The sequence below is a fragment of the Leopardus geoffroyi genome, chromosome D1 (genome assembly GCF_018350155.1).
Source record: "Leopardus geoffroyi isolate Oge1 chromosome D1, O.geoffroyi_Oge1_pat1.0, whole genome shotgun sequence".
Taxonomy (NCBI): domain Eukaryota; kingdom Metazoa; phylum Chordata; class Mammalia; order Carnivora; family Felidae; genus Leopardus; species Leopardus geoffroyi.
In genome coordinates this window covers 80,323,741-80,344,870 of record NC_059329.1, presented here as the reverse complement: position 1 = coordinate 80,344,870, position 21,130 = coordinate 80,323,741, and the positions used below count along the sequence as shown (strand labels likewise).

Sequence of the window (21,130 nt, the reverse complement as noted above, 5' to 3'; positions counted from 1 at the left end):
ATAAGTTTTGAAATTAAAATGGATCCTAAAAGTAGTATAAAAGATGCTGTATCAACTTGTGATTTAGTTAAGAAACTATTTTACAAGTATTAAAGAAAAACCACTTAGAGATACTTGCTGAACCAAGAAATTATTCAGTATTCCCTAAACACACTTATATAGACAGAAATCCCACGTATATTTTGAGAATTACACATAATCACATAAATGGGAACTTGAAATATTATATACCAAATTGCTAATTAAAGCAGTTATTATAGAGACTAAAAATACACAGTATTCATGGACTTTTATTTAGCGTAAAAGTTCTAGCAGATTTTTTTTCCCCAATAACAGGCCCCTGGGTCTTTATTAGATGAGTAGTGATTAGAAAGAATTAAAAGACAGAGTGTTATATATAGTGAGTGGGTCTAACATAAGTGATTTGAGTCCTAGTGAAGAGGGAAGTGATCATGGGGATAGGAAATAAATACAGCAAGACATATATGCTGACAAATTCCTGAATTTGATGTAAAATAAGAATCCACAGAATAAGATTATAAATAAAAATATTAAAAAATTGTAATTAAAATAATGCAAATTACAAAAAATAAATAAATCCAGCACATAATCCATTAAAAATCACAGTGATACTTCAGTAAATACAAGACAGAACTATTCTTAAAAGCAATCAGAAAATAAATGGAGGCTGTTTTCAAAGGAGCAACAGGTAGAATTGTAGACGATTTTATAACATAATCAAGGGGTCTGATAGTATTTTTATAATGCTTAAAGAAAAGATCTACCTACATAGAATTTCATACTTAGTGAAAATGTCATTCAGAAACAAAATAGATGTTTAGAAAACAAAATATACAGATATCTTGAAATTAGCAAACCTGCACCGAGTTAGATACTAAAGAATATTCCTCCAGTGAAGGAACATGATGTCAGGTGTAAATTCGGAGATACAGAAAACAACAACAAACAAGGAAGAGATCCTAAGTATATGGGTTGGTTAATCTAAATGGCTGTTGACTATATACAATGTTACTAGTAGTATCTAGTAGTGTTTAAGTAATATGGATTGGGTCAGAGTCCAAGTGGGAGCCACCACGGAGGGGGTTCAGCGCGAGGTCGCCATGGCGTAGCTGCAGCAGCTCCAGGTGCAGGAGGCAGCGGACTCCGTGGTGAAGAGTCTGGAGAGAAAGCCACCCGGAAGATGCAGACCTCACGTTCCGGCGCAGTGCCAACTGTTGTGGGAACAGCCAGGAGTCCATGCGTCAGGCGCAACAGTGCATGGAGCGCTGCCACGCGTCTCTGGCTTCAGCCTAGGCAATGGTGATCAGTGAGTTGGAGAAGTTCCAGGGCTTCCTGGCCAGGTGTACCGTGTACTGAAATAACAAAGCCAAAGCTTCAATAGATGCGGGAAGTAAAGACCTTCGGGTGAAACAGCGGCTGGAGAGTTGTGTGACCAGGTGCATGGATGACCACATGCAGGTCATCCTGACCGTGACCAAGAAGATGAGGAGTCTCTCCTGTCCATTGGGAGATAGAAGTCTTTGCAATTGGCCATCGGGCCGATGGCAGAAATCTATTTAAAAAGAGAAATGGGAGTTTTGGTCTTTTAAGTGAAATTTATGAAGAAATTAAGGATGGCAGCAATTTGAGGCATGTGTCGCTTGCCTCTGGACACTGGTTCCTTTATGTTTCAACCCTAAAACGTGAAATGGAAAAAAACTGGTGCTGAAATTTGGGTCGGAGTGCAGAAGAGTTTTTGATAGCCTAAATTTCACGTATCTGTCCTACCTCTAAGGATCTCCCTTGTATCAAGCCGGAGCCCCCCAAGGTACCAGATTCTTCTTAGTGCACAGGTACCAACAGGCTGGTAGGTTTCTCTAACCTGCCTATGATCTGGTAGAGTGTGAGCAGAGGTGTTTCTGTGTGTTGCCAACCAAATCATTTTCCATGAGGTGCAAAACAGAATCTACAAGGTCACTAATTTAGAAAATTTTTAGAAAAGGGGTTTCTGGGCCTTTGTTTTGCTTTGTTTTGTTTTATATACAAGGGCATGAAGTTGATTTAAGATGTAGAGTTGAGACAGGGAGTTTAGGACTTTCAACAGTTCCTTGTGGAAGTCTGTTTCTGGCTATCATCAAGACGTGGATATTCATTTCTTGAAATACACATCACATCTTTTAGCTAGGAAACCCTGCAAAATCCCCACTGGGAATGGGAAGCAGACCTTCCCTCTCACTGGCTGCCATGATGGACCCTGAGGCTATCTGCGACAGGACAGTCTCACAGCGACACTCTCCATCGAAGGGAAAGGGGGGTTTGCTTGCACTGTATACTGGTATCCAGGAATGAACATTGAAGGAGGAGCTGTTACTTTCTTAGTTAACGGAGTTATTAAGCACTGGATTTGGAAAAACCTGGTGTTCATAGAACAGAATGAAAGGAAAGCCTAAACTCAGTATTGCTTATTTAGCTCCCTGAAATCAAAGAGCACTATTGAGACAATCCCTTGGCGACAGGAAGGTCAAAAGAGAAAAAGTAAGCAACTCAGGGATGAGCTGTGATTCACTTAAAACACAAGAGGGGCAACCCCCACTCTACCAAATACCACATTTGCCTGGGACCTTTGCAGCAAGCAGTGTTCCTGGCCCAATTCTAGCACCTTATCATTTTGATAAGGACCATGTTGTCTTTTTACCAACTGTTGATAAATGATAATATATTTATTATTATTACATTTACATATTATTACCAACTGTTGAAATGATAATATAGCCTGCATTTGGTGTTTCAAGACTGTGATTATTTTCCTAGTGGTTTAGTTATAAATAAAAAATTTTGAGTTAGTTTTTCCTTCTAAATAAATAGTAAATAAATAAATAAATAAATAAATAAATAAAATGGATGTTATAAAATTACATCAAAAATAGCATATATTTTAGGAATTGGATAAATAAAGTTCTTTTCCTTATTCAGGAAGAGGGGGTAGGTATCACTTAACATTAGAGTTTCATAAGATAACGATAGACATTTGAAACTGTAGGCAGCCCTGAGTCAAAGTTATAAATGAGTGTATAATACATGAATAAATATAGAGAAAACAAAATTTTGTAAAGTGATTAACCAGAAAGAATGCAAGTGAAGGGAGAAAGGTAGGACAAATAGAAAACATATAGTTAGATGGTAGATTTAAACCCAAACACATCAGTGATTAAATTTAAATCATCTAAATTCTCTTATGAAAAGTGAAGACTGTTAGATGCATTAAAAAGCACCATACCGATTGTTATTATTATTATTACTGTACCAGAGAGTGAAAGGTTTTGTTTTGAAAAAAAAATTTTTAATGTTTATTTATTTTTGAGAGAGAGAGACAGAGAGCAGGAGCAGAGAAGGGGCAGAGAGAGAGAGGGAGACACAGAATCTGAAGCAGGCTCCAGGCTCCACGCTGTCAGCACAGAGCCCGACGCGGGGCTCGAACCCACAAACAGCGAAATCATGACCTGAGCCGAAGTCTGCCGCTTCACCGACTGACTCCCTGAAAAGGTTTTGTTTTGTTTTGCTTTTTTGCTTCAAGTTTTTATTTATTTTTTATTTTTTTATTGTTTTATTTATTTTTACGAGAGAAGGAGAGGCAGAGCGTGAGTGGAGAAGGAGGAGAGACAGACACAGTATCTGAAGCAGGCTCTAGGCTCTGAGTTGTCAGCACAGAGCCCAATGTGGGGTTTGAATTCAGAAGTCATGAGATCATGACCTGAGCCAAAGTCCAACACTTAACCAACTAACCCACCCAGGCACCCCTCAAGTTTTTATTTAAATTCTCGTAAGCTAACAGATAGTGTAATATTGGTTTCAGGAGTAGAAGTCAGTGATTCATTATTTATATGTAACACCCAGTGCTCATCACATGTGCCCTCCTTAATGTCCATCACCTATCTAGCCCATGCCCCCACCCACCTCCCCTCCATCAACCCTCAGTTATCTCTACTTAAGAATCTTTTATAGTTTGCCTCCCTCTCTTTTTTTCCTTTGTTTTTTAAATTCCACATATGAGTGAAATCATATGGTATTTGTCCTTCTCTAACTTATTTCACTGAGCACAATACACTGTCTCTATCCACGTTGTTGCAAATGACAAGATTTCATTCTTTTTGATGGCTGAATAATATACCATCGTATATACATACCACATCTTCTTTATCTGTTGATCAGTGGATGGACATTTGGGCTCTTTCCATAATTTGGCTATTGTTGATAGTGCTGCTATAAACATTGGGGTGCATGTATCCCTTTGAATCCATATTTTTGTATCCTTTGGATAAATACCTAGTGCAATTGCTGGGTCGAACACTGTATAGATTAAAAGAGATGCTTCCAGCTAAAATACAAGGATAGGGGCGCCTGGGTGGCGCAGTCGGTTAAGTGTCCGACTTCAGCCAGGTCACGATCTTGCGGTCCGTGAGTTCGAGCCCCGCGTCAGGCTCTGGGCTGATGGCTCAGAGCCTGGAGCCTGTTTCCGATTCTGTGTCTCCCTCTCTCTCTGCCCCTCCCCCGATCATGCTCTGTCTCTCTCTGTCCCAAAAATAAATAAACGTTGAAAAAAAAATTTTTAAATACAAGGATAAAGAAAGGCTGAGAAAGAATAAAAATTATATAGCATGCAAATGTTTATATATTATATGTACTATATTAATGTAAGATAAAATAGACCTTCATTACTAAAGATAAAGAGAACATTTTATAATATTGAAAATGTTGACTACACCAGGGATATAAAACAATTTTAAATAGTATCCCTAAATTTGTGAAATCTAAATGAAAGCAAAGTGGCAGATTTTTATATTCAAGGACAGAGAATTCTGAGTCATTTTATCTACTCCTTCATTTATTACCTTCCTGACCTTGGTGGATCTCATTTTTGGTTGTTTGTTTCTTATCTGTCAAATGGGGACAACACTTATCTCATTAGGAAGTCATAATAATTAAATGAAAATGTGAAAGCATCTAATAATCTAATATTGCACAGGAGATAGTGTAGAAATAAACTTTTCACAGCATGAAATAGATTTTTTAAACCGAAAACGTAAGGAGTGCATTTTGGTTGTTGCTTCTGGAGAGAAATCAAGACTGAGAAGCCAGGGAGCTGGACTGTTGTCTTGGCTTTGCCTTTGCCTTGCCTGGTTGGAACATAAAATACCACACTGGGTCAGCCAATCTGCTCAAAGAGCTTCAGGCTCCCCATTGTTAAATGACGCTTACACTTGGGAATCATTACCTTCTAGCGCTGCCTCCTTCCTGCTATCTCCAGCTGAAAATGCTACAGAGATTAAATGAGGGCGTCTCAGTGCAGAAAGACACGCATTGCTTTTACTTGCCTTACAAGTCGTCCTGTTCCCTGCTACAACCAGTGATTCCCCAGGCAAGCCTGTTATGTGACACATCGCGTGAGGCAGTCCACACCACACTATGGGAGTCTCCTATCAGCCCTTCAAGCTCACTGTTTCTTTAGCGAGAATAACTTCCTATTGATGGATTATTTTATTACCACTAGGTTTGACTTTTCTGAATTGTTTTCACTTGACTCTTTGTGATGATAAAGGCAGAAGATAAACACCTGCCAGGACATCTCTCTCTAGAGAATTTTCCCTATTTTTAGAGGTCTGAATTTCCCTCAATCATGGTCAATTATGTTTGGGTTATATCTAAGTATTATGTCAATGCTCTTGACTTCCTTCTTATTTATAGGGTTAATATTACAGAGAAGTGAAAGAATAGAAAATGATTAGAATAATTAGAAGACACATTTCTTTAATCATTAATATTTTGGTTTGTTTGCTTCTTTTAATGCATGTTATCGCAGTGTTGCATCAATGAAACACATTCTAAATTAAAATTCTTTATATGCTGTTAAAAAATTAATGTTCATGTAGAATGACTATTACTTTCTTTAGGAAAAACAGTGGACTGGACAAAGATACTCTAAGCCTTACATAAATTATAATCCTTATATACAAAGATATGTATATACACACACAATAGTTTTAAAGTTTTAATTATTATTTTTTTAGTTGTAATTATTTTTAAGTGGAGATTCTGAATAAGCTTATTTAAATCTTAAAAGTGGTAATACAAAACATTTGATGCATATGTGTGCACGTGACCTTTTGTTGGAATGCTGTTTCAAAGTCCGTCACAACTGGAGCAGTCAAAGCTGAATAATTACGGAGTCCAGGAAGCCACAGGGCATTAAGGTGACTGTCAGATTCTGAGATATTTTGGGATAGCTTTAATTATATAATGAATAAAATTTGCATACTTTTCTGTAACTTGTTAATAAAATTACAAAGAAATTAGCCTCTGGTATTCTCATACATATGAAAGCAAATTCAGTGTTAATTTAAAGCCAGAAAATGCTTCCAAAATGCTTCATGGCCACACTACAAAAGATTGTACGGAATTTTCTTCATTCATTAAAAAAAATAAGTATTCCATTGTATAAAAATAATGTAAATAATATTCATGCATGAAGCATCTATAGTGGACATTCCTGAAGAAGGCTTACTCATCTTTCCTTTCTGCTTTTGCCTCCCCGCAGTGACCATTTCATCCTCAGCTTCACATTTGCATGTGGTATTCATAAGTATATTATTAATTGATATGAACACACATAGAGCAACTGTTCAATGTTTAAATTACTGTCTTGTCAATTCTGATGCAGTTAGATGGCCAAGATTATAAAAAGAAAAATAATAACTGCTTTCATCATACATGGCAGTGAGTCAAACTTCTTAGTTGTATACCACTTTGGCAATTAGATGGAAAGTATGGATTCTCTCTTGTGAATATGCATGCATTCTCTCCCTGAAAAAGAGGTAGCAGTATATACACATATCACCACATAAACCCATACATTTCCTGACCCTCCACGCAGCCATGGTCCCAAGTTTAATAATCGCTGCTCTATGGGGGATATGTATGTTTCTATTATTTTAGCAGAAGACCAGACATCCAGTTTATTTAAAAGACATAGCAATAGGTTCTATGTTGTGTGCTCCAGAGTCTAATAATTAGATGGAGATTAGGTATAAGATGTTTAGTACATGCTTATCCTACAACGAGTATGGAAACAGGATCAAACAGAAGAAGTTGAACTGTGATACAGACTCAGTCAACCAAGAAAGGCTCTCTGGAGTGAATATTGCCTGTTAGGCTTACCCTGAATCAGTCTAAAATTGCTGGGATTTTATGCTTCTGTCTCTCAATCACTATAGATAAGTTGCCCTGAAAAGTACATGATGTCAAATGAAGTGACTCTCTCCTGATGAGAATGATCCTGAGGAACTGACACTTAGATTGTCTGCTTCTTACCATCCCCACCGCTGGACAAATACTTTCTTGAAGAGGGATTAAGGTCAGTATACTCTTTGTGCCATTGAGATCCACTTCTCTCTGTACATTTGAATAGCCGACTCTCCAGTGTTCTGGAGGGCCTCTCTTCCTGAGGGAAAATAGAAAAATTCTATTATAAGTACTACTATACCTCTCACTAGACTCGTTCTTGGTGCTTTAATCGACATTCGTCTTCTCCCTCCATCTTTTATTCCCTATCCTATTCTTTGCAAAGTCAACTATTACCTCCAGTTTCTTATCCCTGAGAGAACTAAAGCCCTATTCACCATGTCTTTCCTAGCCTGGGGTGATTGCATCTGTTCATTTATGATCAAATTGGGCATACAGGAACCAAAAGAGAGCTGAGTCTCACATGTATTCCTTCTTGCCTTATTGTAAAATTGCAGCCCTGCCTCCTCCTGAGTATTGTGATCAATTCTTCTTGCTAAAAAATAATTCTTCTTCTGGTCTGTTACTCGTTTGATACAAAATGTCGAGGTAACAGCCACAGCTTGTAATTCAAGTTAATACTTGTTATATCATGTAGAAAAATTCTTCTCCCATTAAGGAATGGAACTTGTAGCATTGCAGAAACTAATGTTGCAGGGATGGGAAGTACAGTGTTCCCAAATGGCTCATCGAGAATTATGGAACATGGGGCACTACTTCTTAAACCTATTGGTTCCAGGATCTATATATTCTCCCTATTGCAGAAATAGTGACATATAAAGGTCTTTGCTTTAATATATATGTGTAACCTGTGCAGTGTTAACCCATACTTATAAAGTACTGCCTCTGAGCTAAGTGGTTCAGCTAAGACTATAATAGACTATTGCAATGTTTTATCTGGTCAACTGATTTTGGGTGATGCAACATGTGCTGTGATATGACCAATGGATTCCATGATCCTGGGCATTCTCACATATCTCCTTTGCTTCAAAATCCCCGCCTGGCCTGATGTAGTATTGTATGGGATCTCAGGCTAGTGGGTCAAATACTCAATAAACCCTCAGATATTAGTGCTGCCTAAAAGCCCATGAGCAATTATATCTACTCCTGGAAGAAAACAAAAACAAAACTTTTGATCATTCATAACTGGTAGAGGACCTATGTGATCAACTTGATACCAAGAGACTAATTAGTCACATCAAAGAAAAGTTCCATATCAGAGTTTCAACACTGGCCTCTGTGGGCTGGCTGGTTAGGTATTTGACAATATGAATAACTAAATTAGACTTGGTAGTAACACTCTATGCTGTTAGGCTAATGTATAACCGTAATCTCTACCATTTTGTCGAAATGGTCCATTTTGCTATTGTGCTGTTAATGGATTGGCCACTGATAGTATGGTTGATGTCTCTCAGTCAGACAACTGTGTCTACTAGGATATTTTATGCCTCATTAACGGTAGATTGTCTCTGATGGGAATTACCATATGACACAAATATCTTTACACTTTATGCTTATATCCATATATCTGTCCACATGCCAATTCTCTATACTTTCTGGTCCATGACTTACGAGTCTTTTTGCTTAGCCCCCTGACCAGCCAGGCAAGCTATTTGCCAATCTTATGAGTGGGCATGGACTCTAAACTTGGGTCGGTTCTCTTTCCACATAAGGTAGATAGATGTACTGACTTTTGGGCTGAATTTTCTTTACTACAGTCTTTCAAGGCCACTCATTGTGTACATATATTTTCACTCATGTATAGAGAGTTGACTAATCCATAAAATGAGCTCAGGCTTTTTTCCCCTCCAGGTGGATCTCACATAAATTATAGGCATAGATTTATGAAGCACATTGATAAAGAAGCAGTGAGCCCCATGGGGTTCTGGGCTAACCTGCTCATGTCATTTGTTGGAATCCTCTGGTCTCATTCATGCTCAGTCATAGATGTATCACTTCTATCATACAGTGGTTTGTTGCCCAGCTACAAAAACTTATGATATGGTAAGTCTAAGATGATGTAGCTTACGATGGATAGTTCTGGACACATGGCCAAGATCTAGAGTTATGTCTCTATAAGGGTGTTATAGCATGTCAGGAGCTATTTTCCACAAGGTACATTATCCTTTGCACATTAATTCTAATCCATATGACACCTGCCAGCTTGTATTATCAGTACAAGTACTACGATTACTAGTACATTGCTAGTAGGGTTGCTCACGCCACATGCTGGACATACCACAGATTATTTTCATATTCTTAGCCACACTCAAAGCTGGTAACCTTATATTTCACACAGCATAAGGGCCAGAATCATATCCCAGCATGTAGAATATGTTTCCCACACAACCTGAAAAAAACTCTTGAGACACTGGTTTCCTTCTTTTTGGTAGAAGTTGCAAAATACAATACTACAAATGATACTTAAATGTCTCATTTGTATGGATGTCTTGACAAGCATCTGACCTTCGGGCTTTAAAAAAATATTAGTTGGGTTTATTTCCTAACTTAATGAGTACTTGAGTCTCATTAAGGCCTTCAGCTCGGTAGTAATATTCTGCTTATCTGGCCAGATGAACATAGTATTAACAATGTAATGAATTAATGTGATATGTTGCTGAATATCTAAACTACTCTCAACTTGCAAAGTATCTTGTGAGAGAGGGTAAGAGAATCATGATAGCCAAGAGGAAAAGTAAATGTATATTGCTGTCCATTTCATGAGAAAACATTCTGTTTCTCATTATTGATTTGGATAGAAAAAAATTAATTTTCCATATCAATGACTATATACCATAAACTTGAACTCATGTTAGTATGTCCTAGCAGAGATACTATATCTTGTAAGGATGTTGCAAGTGGAGCTACTATTTGATTGAACTTGGAATATTCTACATTTATCTTCCAGTATTACTCTGGTTTCTGTAGGAGCCTGACTGGTGAATTAAGAGAAGACATGATGGGGCCACCACACCTGGATCTTTCAGATCTTGAACAGCAGTACAAATCTCTGTCATGTTCCCAGAGATGCAATTTTGCATGTGATTTCCTATCTTGGTTGTAGTGTATGTGGGGTGGGGGAGAAAGTGTTAATTTCTGAGACTTCTACCTGGTCTTCCCTTTTAGGATAATTGTGATCCCACAGAAAGAGAATCCAATGTTTTGGTTTCATTATCTACCAAATATGTCAAACCCAATGACACATTCTAGGATCGATTGGATCCTAGAATCAATCAATGACCGATTGGACTTACAAACCTAGTAAGCTCATTGCAAGCCACAGCTTTTCTAGGATGCCATTTGTGACCTGACTCCCATGTCATCCCACTTTAATGGAGAGGCCATCATGACACACTGGTCTCTTGGTTTCAAATTCAATTCATACCCTGTGTTCAAAGATCTTGAAAATACCTAAGTATTTCCCTTTCCCCATTGTGCAATGGACTGAAAAATGGCCTAGGTCCCTTTGGGGAAGAACTGGGAGAAGCATTGCATACACTTGCTGTGGTGTTGCCAGTTCCTACACAAAGAGACATCACTTCTGTCATCAGATTATGGGTATAAAAACCATCTCAGGTCTGAATACTGGAAAAGAAATTACACTGATATCATTTTTATTGAGCTGACCACTATTAGGCTACCTGTCATTAATCCTTGATTTCTTCTGCAGGTACAATTGGAGGAGGAAACTTGACGTCTATCAATTTTTGCTTCAGAATTCTGTTTCCATTTAACCTTTATCATAATCTCTGGGTTGAGCCCCCCTTGGCTACCACTCTCTGTTGGCCATTGTAATAATTGAAATCATCCGGCATCTGTGACTAAGTGCTACCACCTTGTCTCTATATATGGGGGAAATTGTTCTATCACCATGGTTAATACCACAACTTGATCGATGAATGTGGGCTGCCTTGTGAAGGGCATGACCTTGGGCAAGATGGCTATCTGCAGTTGAAGTCAATCTTGCAAATGCTGACAGATGATCCTCTTGAAGGAAACTATGGGCAGGATATTTCCCTATCTGCCCAGATCACAACAGTTTCTTTTAAATGGAAGGATTTTTTTAAATGTTTGTTTATTTTTGAGAAAGAGAGAGCACAAGCAGGGAGAGGCAGAAAGAAGAAAACAGAATCCGAAGCAGGCTCCAGGTCCTGATTTGTCAGCACAGAGCCCGACTCAGGGCTCAAACTCATGAACCGCAAGATCATGACCTGAGCTAAGTCAGATGCTCAACCAACAAAGCTACCTGGGAGGCCCCATTAAATGGAAGGATTCTAAGACCAAATAATACTTTTAGTCTTACTAAAATGATTGTCTTGTGGCAATTTAGAGATGTGTTCAATTTAACATCTTATTGAAATAGCTCTAAATTCATATGGAAATGAAATAACTTTGTCAGACATTGCAGGAAGTGCTAGGAATACAATCATGAAAGAACAAACCCAGTCTTTCTTTCCATGAATTTTGAAATCTAGTGGTAGTAGAAGGAAATATATACTGAAAAGAAAATTAAGTATGTAGATAAGTAAGTGCAGTAAACAAAACAAAGGAATATGAAATGACTTTAGATCGATTTACCAGATCAAGTGTTCCAAAGGTATATTTTTGGATAAAAGTGTTGGTCATGAAAGATAAAAGCAGAAGGCTATTCCAGACACAAGAAACAGCAGATACAAAGGTGATAAGAGGGGCACAAGTCTGGGGCATTTGATTAACGGAAAGTAAGGTGATGTGACAGGCTACAGTGAGCATAGCATTACATAGCTCCCAATGAGGTTAGAGATGGAAGCAGCTGCCAGATCATAGAGAATGTCATGTGTCACCAAAAAGTATTTACTGTCTTAGAAATTTGACGAGGTAACAGAATAGATTGTTTTGCAGTGGAAGCAATACAAAAATACAGAAACAAGAAAGTAGAATAGGTGGAGGCATCTAGTCACCATAGAAAGGTGAATATGTAGACAACATTGAGAATGAAAGGTACAATGAATGAGAAGGCATGTACCACATAAAGGAGAGAGCTAGTAGTGAATCTATAAATCTACACCATGTCCTTCAATATCTGGAGCCCCAATTCTAATTTTCATGTGTTTTTTTTTAACCAGGACAAATCTAGGCTTTCCCATTATAATGTTAATGAGTGTGTAGAGAAGTTAGGGTCCAATCCAGGAGGGAGAATGCCAACATTTAGGGAGGCAGCACAGAAGAGGAAGAATCAGCAGGAAAGATGGAAAATATAGTCAGAGAGATAGGAATATAAATGGAAGTATATATTATCATAGAAGCCAAGAGAAAAAAAATTCTTTGAAACTAAAAAGACCTAAATTAAAAGTATAAATTCTTAAAATACTCAAATAAGGAGGAAAACATCTAAAATTACCCAGGGAGTCTCCCGTAGAAGATAAGAATTTGATGGAAGATACTGAAGGAGGGAATTTATACCATAGCCAGAATGCTGAACCTCTTCAGCATCCAACTAGCAAGAAAGGACCATGGATTATTAAAATGCAATGAAAAGAACTTAAATATGCATCCTAAAATTAATGTATTGTCTGGTATGTGAGTGGATGGAGTCAGTGGAAAAGAGAGCATCAAATATTTAAGGGCCACGAGCTCTATGCCAGGCATTTTTCTTAGCATAGGGAGTAAAAGCACAGGATCCAGAACCAATCTGCCTGATTCAAAGCGCAAGTCTGTCAATAACTGCCGTGTGATCGTGGATAATTTAAATATTCTCTCAATTTCCTTATTATAAATTGGGGACAAAAACAATATTCACTACATTGAGATGTTGTGAGGTTCTAATGTGTACTATAAGGAGCTCATATGTGTTATTATCACTATAGTATTTAATCTTTATAGTAAATCTCCAAGATGAGGAGTACCATCCCCATTTTGATGATGAGGTGAAGGAAGCTCAGGACAGTGACTTTTGAAAGATCTACTGCTGATATATGGTAAGACAAATACTCAGGTCTGGGTCTTATTACAAACCTTGAATTTTCCTATTCTTATTGTCAGTCTAAGAAGAAAGACAGCATATATCCAAGCCATACTGACACAGGAGATGTACACAATGTCAATGAGACTTAGATGTTAACAAATATTTCATCCAAGGAAGGCTACTAAGAATTTCTTTAGAAAGCAGTTCCGATGCAGTCAAATGAAATACTTTCTAAGCAGCTACCATGTGCACAGCTATATTGAAGCTTGGGTCAAGATGATACAAGGCAATAACTAAATGTGGCCCCTAATGATTAAAATACAAAGAAAAGCCGAAGTGTAGAGAAGAGCTGTTCACTTCCAGTGACATCATTGTGATAAATTCATTGTAACCCAAAATTTGTCCCACAGTCCTTCAAAATTTGGAAATAAATTTTTTATAGCATCTCAAGGGTAATACTGGTTCTCAGGGGGAAAGTGGTCTACGTCTAAAAAACATAAAGAACATCCATGATTCTTTAGGAAAACTTCCCTAAAAAATTAAATGCTTTTGAGTTACCAGACTCCCAAGACCAGGTTCTTAAGTCTCAATGTCATAGAGAAGACCACTGAGTTTGAGAGAAAGGAAGCAGGCAGAGTTTATTAGAGATAGCTTGTCAATGGGGAGCTGACAAGAAAGGGGAATGTTGTTCTCTGATGGGGTAGCGTGCCAGGCTTAAAAAAGCACTTTTCCAAAGGCTGGGAGTGAGGAAGCATCCTTCAGTCCCCTGGTCATGATTTTGTGGTCTTTACTTTCCAGTGGGCACAAGACAATCACAGGATACCTTTCTTCATGGTTTATATTCTTTTAGGGCTCCTGGAAAATAGAAATACTTGTGCAAACAGGCTTTAAATTGTTACTTCTAATTTTGCCAGACAACCATTACTCCCTGTTGGCTGTTATCTCTGCTTTGTTCTCTGTCCCAAAAGAAGGTATTTGTCTCTAAATATATGGAAACTTTTAACCCTTGCCTGAGATATGCAGCTTTACAGAAATTAAGTCTCTTGTTTTCCCTATACTGTCTCATTTGTACCAAATGCCTGCTTTGCAATAGAAAAAAAGAAAGGGAGAGAAAATGTTAGTGTTGCCAATTTTAGATAATCCTCCAGCAATGCCCAGTCTTTAATGGCAAGAAGTTCTTTCAAGCTTTACCGAAGAGGTGGATAGCTAACTAGATTGCTTATATTTTGTCTTGTGTTTATATTTTATATATCAGGACATTTTAAGAAAAAATTATCTTGTGATGAGGGAGGTCAGGCGTAAGCAAATAAATTAACCTTGCTTGTGTTTCCATCTCAGGCATTGAAGAGCTTAGAGCAATTCACACGCTGACGCTGGATCTAAAGTGTCTCACCATCACAAGAGACACCATGCACCTGGGGCGGCTCCCTTTCAGGATAGTTGGAAGATGTGTTAGGAAGAATTTCCTTTAGAAACTCAACAATATATAATACCTAAATAATTATCATTAAGAGAACGTAGAGAATTTTCTACCTTTGTAAAAAGAGAAATATCAGAAATCATATTCCTTTAATGACATTTGGTTGAGAATTAAGTACAGAGAGAACGTAAAGCAAAAAATACATACATACATAAAAGCATACATTAGCCATTAATTTTTCACAAAAATTTAATGATCTTTTTTTGCTAAAGGCAAGAACCACTGCAGAAATGTTGACTTAATTTTAAAAATAGCAGTCTGATATCATCTTATAAAATGACTGTTTCTTCCCAGGTAGCAGAAAGGAGACATAGACATATATCCATGCTTCATCAACCATTATGAAAATCAAGCGCGTGTGCACACACATACACACACACACACACCACATTGTTTTCATCCCAGCCACAAAAACTAAAGAGCCAGTCAGTTTTTCAAGTCTGAATATTTTCATTTTGGGTGCCTGGTGTGCGCTTGTAAGGGGCAGAAATGTACTAAGTATTATGCAAAATCCTCTGCAGTTCAAATGTATTACATTACTTCTCATAAGGAGGAAATATGATAAATTCTACAGAGACCCAGAGTCAGACTGGTTCTTTCTAAAACAGATGATGAAATGAAACATGGTATTATTTGAATTTGCAATACATATAAATCCATAATAAAATCCAGCTGTGGGGAGCCTGGGTGGCTCAGTCAGTTGAGTGTCTGACTTCAGCCAAGGTCATGATCTGGTTTGTGAGATCAGGCCCCATATTGGGCTGCGTGCTGACAGTGGGGAGCCCACTTCAGATTCTTTCTCTCTGACCCTCCTATTCTCTCTCTCTTTCTCTCAAAAATAAACATAAAAAAAATAAAACCCCAGCTGTGAAAAAGCATACTTTTATCCTGAACTGTTTTTCAACTGTTCTTAGGTCTCAACTACATAACAATTTCCTGAAGAAATCAGATTTCAATCAGTGGCCAGAAAGAAAAAAAAATCATGAGGTGTATCAATAAGGTATATCAAAGTATATCAGAAGTCTTAAAGGCTACTTTTGGATTTCATAAAAATTATTTTCAGGATTTCTAAAATTATAAATAGGTTATGAAAGGGCGGGCCTACGCCAGCCAACTCCATCTTGTTCTGTGTCCTCCACCTTGAGTGACTATGTCCCCGACATGACCCCTTTTCCGGGAAAATCGCAGAAACCTCAGACCGCGCCTCCTCCCCTTGAGTAACCTCCCGCTCACCCGTTCAAACTTCCTGATCAAAACACGCCCGGCAACCTGTGTAACAGGACTCCGACCCTTCCCCAGCCAATCGGCTGAGGCCACAGCCATTACCTCACCAACTGCCCTTAGACCCCAAAAAAACCTTTGTGCTTTTGAAACTCGCTCTCTCTCCCTGGTATGTCACCGCTGCGTCGGTGCAGGTAGGGGATTGAGCTCGAGCTAGCTCCAATAAAGGCTCTTTGCTTTTGCATCGGACTCGGCTCCCTGGTGGTCTTTGGAGATCACGAATTCTGGGCATAACAGTTACATGACATGAACTTATTTTTGAAACCATTTTCCTACTTCACTGGCCCTGTTGATTGGGAAATAGAATGAAGATGAATTAGATATTCTTTACATTCTTTTTTTAAGGGATTAGCTACATTTTCTTCTAATATTCATGGGTCTAGTTACACTAAATGGTCTTTTTGTTTGGGGGATGCAAATTGCTGTCTTTGCATCTCCAAGGGAGGCATCAATAAGAAACTTTGCAAAACAAGACACACTCTGGAAAACTCAAAACACTATTAAAGTTATGTGTTAACCAAATTTAAATCACAAGAAAATAACATTCATTTGAAAATGTTTCTACTAGTTTCCAGGATTGAAATATCCCAATACATTTGATTTTTCTGACATCCTTAAGAAATAAGTGACTACAACCCAAAATAAGTAACATCAGCTTCTTTTCTCCTCTGACTTTGTAGTATAATGGATGAGAGTGAGCTGTATTGACAGTGATTGCAGTCATGAATTGTAAAGATGCTTTATATGTAATACACCCCAGGAGGATTTTGTCCAATGACACTAGGGTGAGCAGGTAATAGGAAAAAATGGTTAAATCAAAGAACCATGATCAGATACAGATCAAATCAGAACTCTCTGGGAGGAAATTAAGAAAAGTATCCCATTTATAAAAGCAAAAAAAAGGATAAAATACTTCAGAATAAACTTAAAGGAGGCAAAAGACCTGTATGCTGAAAACTACAAAGCATTGTTTCAAGAATTAAGGAAAACACAAACAAATGGAAAGACATTTCTTGTTCATGGATTGGAAGATTTAATATTGTTAAAATATTCACCCCACCCAAAGCAATCTACAGATTCAGTGCAATCCCTAGCCAAATCCCAATAGCATTTTGAAGAAATAGAAAAACAATCTTAGCATTCATATGGAGCTACAAAGGACCTCAAATAGTCAAAACCACATTTTGAAAAAAGAGAAAAACCAGAGGCCTCACACTTCCTGACTTCAAGATATATTACAAAGCCACAGTTATCAAATGAATATTGTACTAGCATAAAAACTAACATCATGGACCAATAGAACAGAGTAGAAGGCCCAGAAATAAATCACTGCACATAAAAAGTCATATAATCGTCACAAGAGTGCCAAGAACACAAAATGGGGAAAAAATAGTCTCTTCAAAAACTGGTGCTGGGAAAACTGGATATTCACGGGCAAAAGAATGAAATGAGAACCTTATTTATCACCGTACAAAAAAGAAAGCAACTCAAAATGGCTTCAGAACTTAAATGTTAGACCTAAAATTATAAATTCTTAGCAGAAAGCATGGAGAGAAATCTTCATGACACTGATCATGGCAATAACTTCTTGGATATGGTACCAAAAGCGCATTCAACCAAAACAGAAATAGGCAAGTGGGAGTGCGTCAAGCTGAAGTATTTCTACACATCAAAGGAAATAATCAACAGAGTAAAGGGGGAACCTATGGAATAGGAAAAATTTTGCAAGCCATTTATATGATACTGGGTCAGTATTCAAAATATATGAAGAACTCATGCAACTCAATATTAAGAAACAACACAATTTTTTAAATGGACAAAGAAATTGAGTAGACATTTTTCTAAGGAAGATATACAAATGGTCACCAAGTATATAAAAACATGCTCATATCACTAATCATCAGTGATTAGTGATACACAATGAAATATGACCCCACACAATGAATTATCACACTGGCCATTAGCAAACACAGACATACACAAAGAAAAATTTTTTAAATGTTAGTAAGAATGTATAGACATTGGAACTTTGTGCACTATTAGTGGGAATGCAAAGTGGTGTGGTTGCTATGGAAAACAGTATAGAGCTTCCCCTTCAAAAAAATTAAAAAAAAAAAAATAGAACTATCATATTATCCAGCAATCCTACTTCTGAGTATTTATCCAAAATAATCGAAAACAAAAGCTAGAAATGATTTGCATTCTTACATGTTTTGCAGCATTATTCACAACAGCCAAGAAATGCAAACAACTTAAATGTCCATTGGAGAATATGGATAAAGAAGTACAGTAGAGACACGCAGTGGAATATTAGTCAGCTTAAAAAAAAAAAAGGAAATCCTGTCATGCTACACATGAATAAGCTTTGAGGGCATTATGATAAATGAAATAAGACAGCAGCAGAAGGAAAAATACTCCATGATTCTGCTTATATGCGGTACAGAAAAGTGGTTGAACATAAAAGCACAAAATTAGAACGATGGATGCCAGGTGCTAGGAAATGAAAGGTGGAAATGCAGAGTTTTTGCTTCATGGGTATAGAGTTACAGACATGTGGGAAAAAATATTCTAGAGGTTTGCTGTACAAATGTGTATATATATATATATTTCACAGTACTGTATATATTTCACAGTACTGTACTGCATATTTAAAAATTTGAGAGTAAATTTCATGTTTATTTCTACTAAAATAAAAAAATGTTTATGAAAGAGTTCTGTTTCAACTTTCTAAACATTAAGACATTAGTGAATTATTGGTGTGCGTCTGGATCTTAATTTTGGCCCAGGTCATGGTCTCATGGTTCGTGGGACTGAGCCCTGTCTTGGGCTCTGCACTGACAGCATAGAATCTGCTCAGGATTCTCTCCCCCCTCTCTCTTAAAATGAATAAATAAACTTAAAAAAAAATAGAGACAGAAATAAGTGACCTATTGAAAGATCCAAAATAAGAGAATATAAGAGGATATTCAAAATACAAGAGGTATCCAAACTAATGTAAGTCATTCTTCATAGAAAAGCAAAGCTTAATCCTGAGTCTATAACATATATTAGAGCTTTTGCTTTTCATAAATAATATTTACTTGAGATACTGAAATACATATTAGCTTAGAGTACATTCCTTCCCATTTTCCAGGAGGATCTTCAATCCCCCTCTTTAACTTGAATAATTTAGCTTTTTATGAGATTTCTGTTTCAAGTAAGGCCCACATAAGGTTTCCTTTGAAGAAGAAAAACAATCCATATTTTAAAAAAATGATTGAAAGTTAGTGGATTCTAGTACCTTCTCTCACAACAGAGAAATACAAAGTCCAGACAGGCTTAAACTCATTCAAAGTCAAATAACCAGTGAGATAAAGCTGGTCCACAACTCAGAATCTCCATTCATGCCAGTGTTCACTATGCATGTGATTTTACCTCTATACATCAAAGTTAGACAAAAAAAAAAAAAGGAAATCAATATTTTAAAGCTAACATGTACTAGAGATTATGGCAGGTAGTAAGACTGAAAGGTAAGAGCTGTGTCCTTTCCAAGAAGTTCCTGGGGTGCCTGGGTGGCTCAGTCGGTTGTGTCCAACTTCGGCTCAGGTCATGATCTCGCAGTTTGTGAGTTTGAGCCCCATGTAGGGCTCTGTGCTGACAACTCAGAACCTGGAGCCTGCTTCAGATTCTGTGTCTCCTACTCTCTCTGCCCCTCCCCCGTTCACGCTTTGTCTCACTCTGTTTCTCAAAAATAAATGTAAAAAATAAATAAATAAATAAATAAATAAATAAATAAACATTAAAAAAAATTAAAAACAAGAAGTTCCCAACAACATAATCTAATGGAGTTTGCTTAGTGTTTAAAAAAAAAAAAAGATATGACATGCACAATTACTTAAAAAATAATATAAAATGTTTACAGTATATTTTCTGAAGTGGTCTAAGAATATAGTATATAGTATTTATTGTGACCTATATAGTGTATGTGGATATATTATGTAATTTTCATTAATAGAATGTGCAGAATGCAGGAGACAACATTTGCTCAACTCTGCATTGATCACAGGAGTATTGCTTTTTAAATTGAGAGATAATATGTTGATTCCCAACTCATCAAGATGCATTCATATAGAGCATCCAACATGGCTGGGGAAATAACTACTTTGTAACGTGAGCACTGACTAAAGGAATTGGAAAAAAAGTAAGGAAATGAACAAGAAATAAATTTAAGTATCTAACAGACTATCCTGAAAGAGAAATAAACCTTATTGTGATTGGCCCTTTAAGAATTTGGACCAACTGGCTGTATATTACAGAGAAGCAGAGTTTTGCTTCAATGTAAGGACGATCTCCATAATCATTGGAGGGTACCTGAGGTACTGATTACCCAGTAAATGAAGATGTTGGATCTGGATAAGCATTTGGAAGAAATATCGTCAAGCGGGGTTTCTTAGACTTATATGCACATGCATCACTGGGGGGTCTTGTTAAATGAAGATTGTGAAAAAGTCTGTGAAGGCGGAAGCGTGATCTTACGTCCCTAAGAACTGTCTAGGCGATGCCGATGCTTCTAGTATATTGCTCACACTTTGAGTAGCAAGCATGTAGAACAATTAAACACATTTAATTGGTACCTCGAAATAGGTGATTTAAATTTTATTTGAGGCCTGAGAATTTATTAGACTTTATTGCTAAGTATGCTATAAGTAAAGCTGCTGCTTGGTTAGGAATTATCTTCTTCACCCTGACAAAAAAAAAAAAAAAGAAAAATCTTTTGAGGCGTCAGTGAGGGAAAATGAATTGCCTTCTCTAAAGACAAGGAAATCCCAAACGCACAAACGTGCTGCCTAATTTCTGCCTCTCGTAATGATATTTATGACACACACACAAAGGTTAATACAGGCCTTTTGCTTGCAGCCTTTTCGTGGTATTCTTTCATTCTCTGTTGGTCCTCTGTTGTCTTCCTTAATATTGTTGGAAGTAAAAACTTTTCCTGAGATACTTGGCATTAGAGACATGCTGAATTGTTATATGGATTTCAGCAAATTGCATGTGGCAGCTGAAATGCTCGAACATTTTTGGCATCCAAAGTCTTCAGTTAGGATTTTTTT

At 37.2% G+C, this 21,130-nt stretch overlaps 1 pseudogene; it reads left to right on the top strand.

Annotated features, from left to right (window-relative positions):
- Positions 1-1,121: 1,121 nt before the first annotated feature.
- LOC123600481 lies at positions 1,122-1,581 on the top strand (annotated as a pseudogene).
- Positions 1,582-21,130: the final 19,549 nt, after the last annotated feature.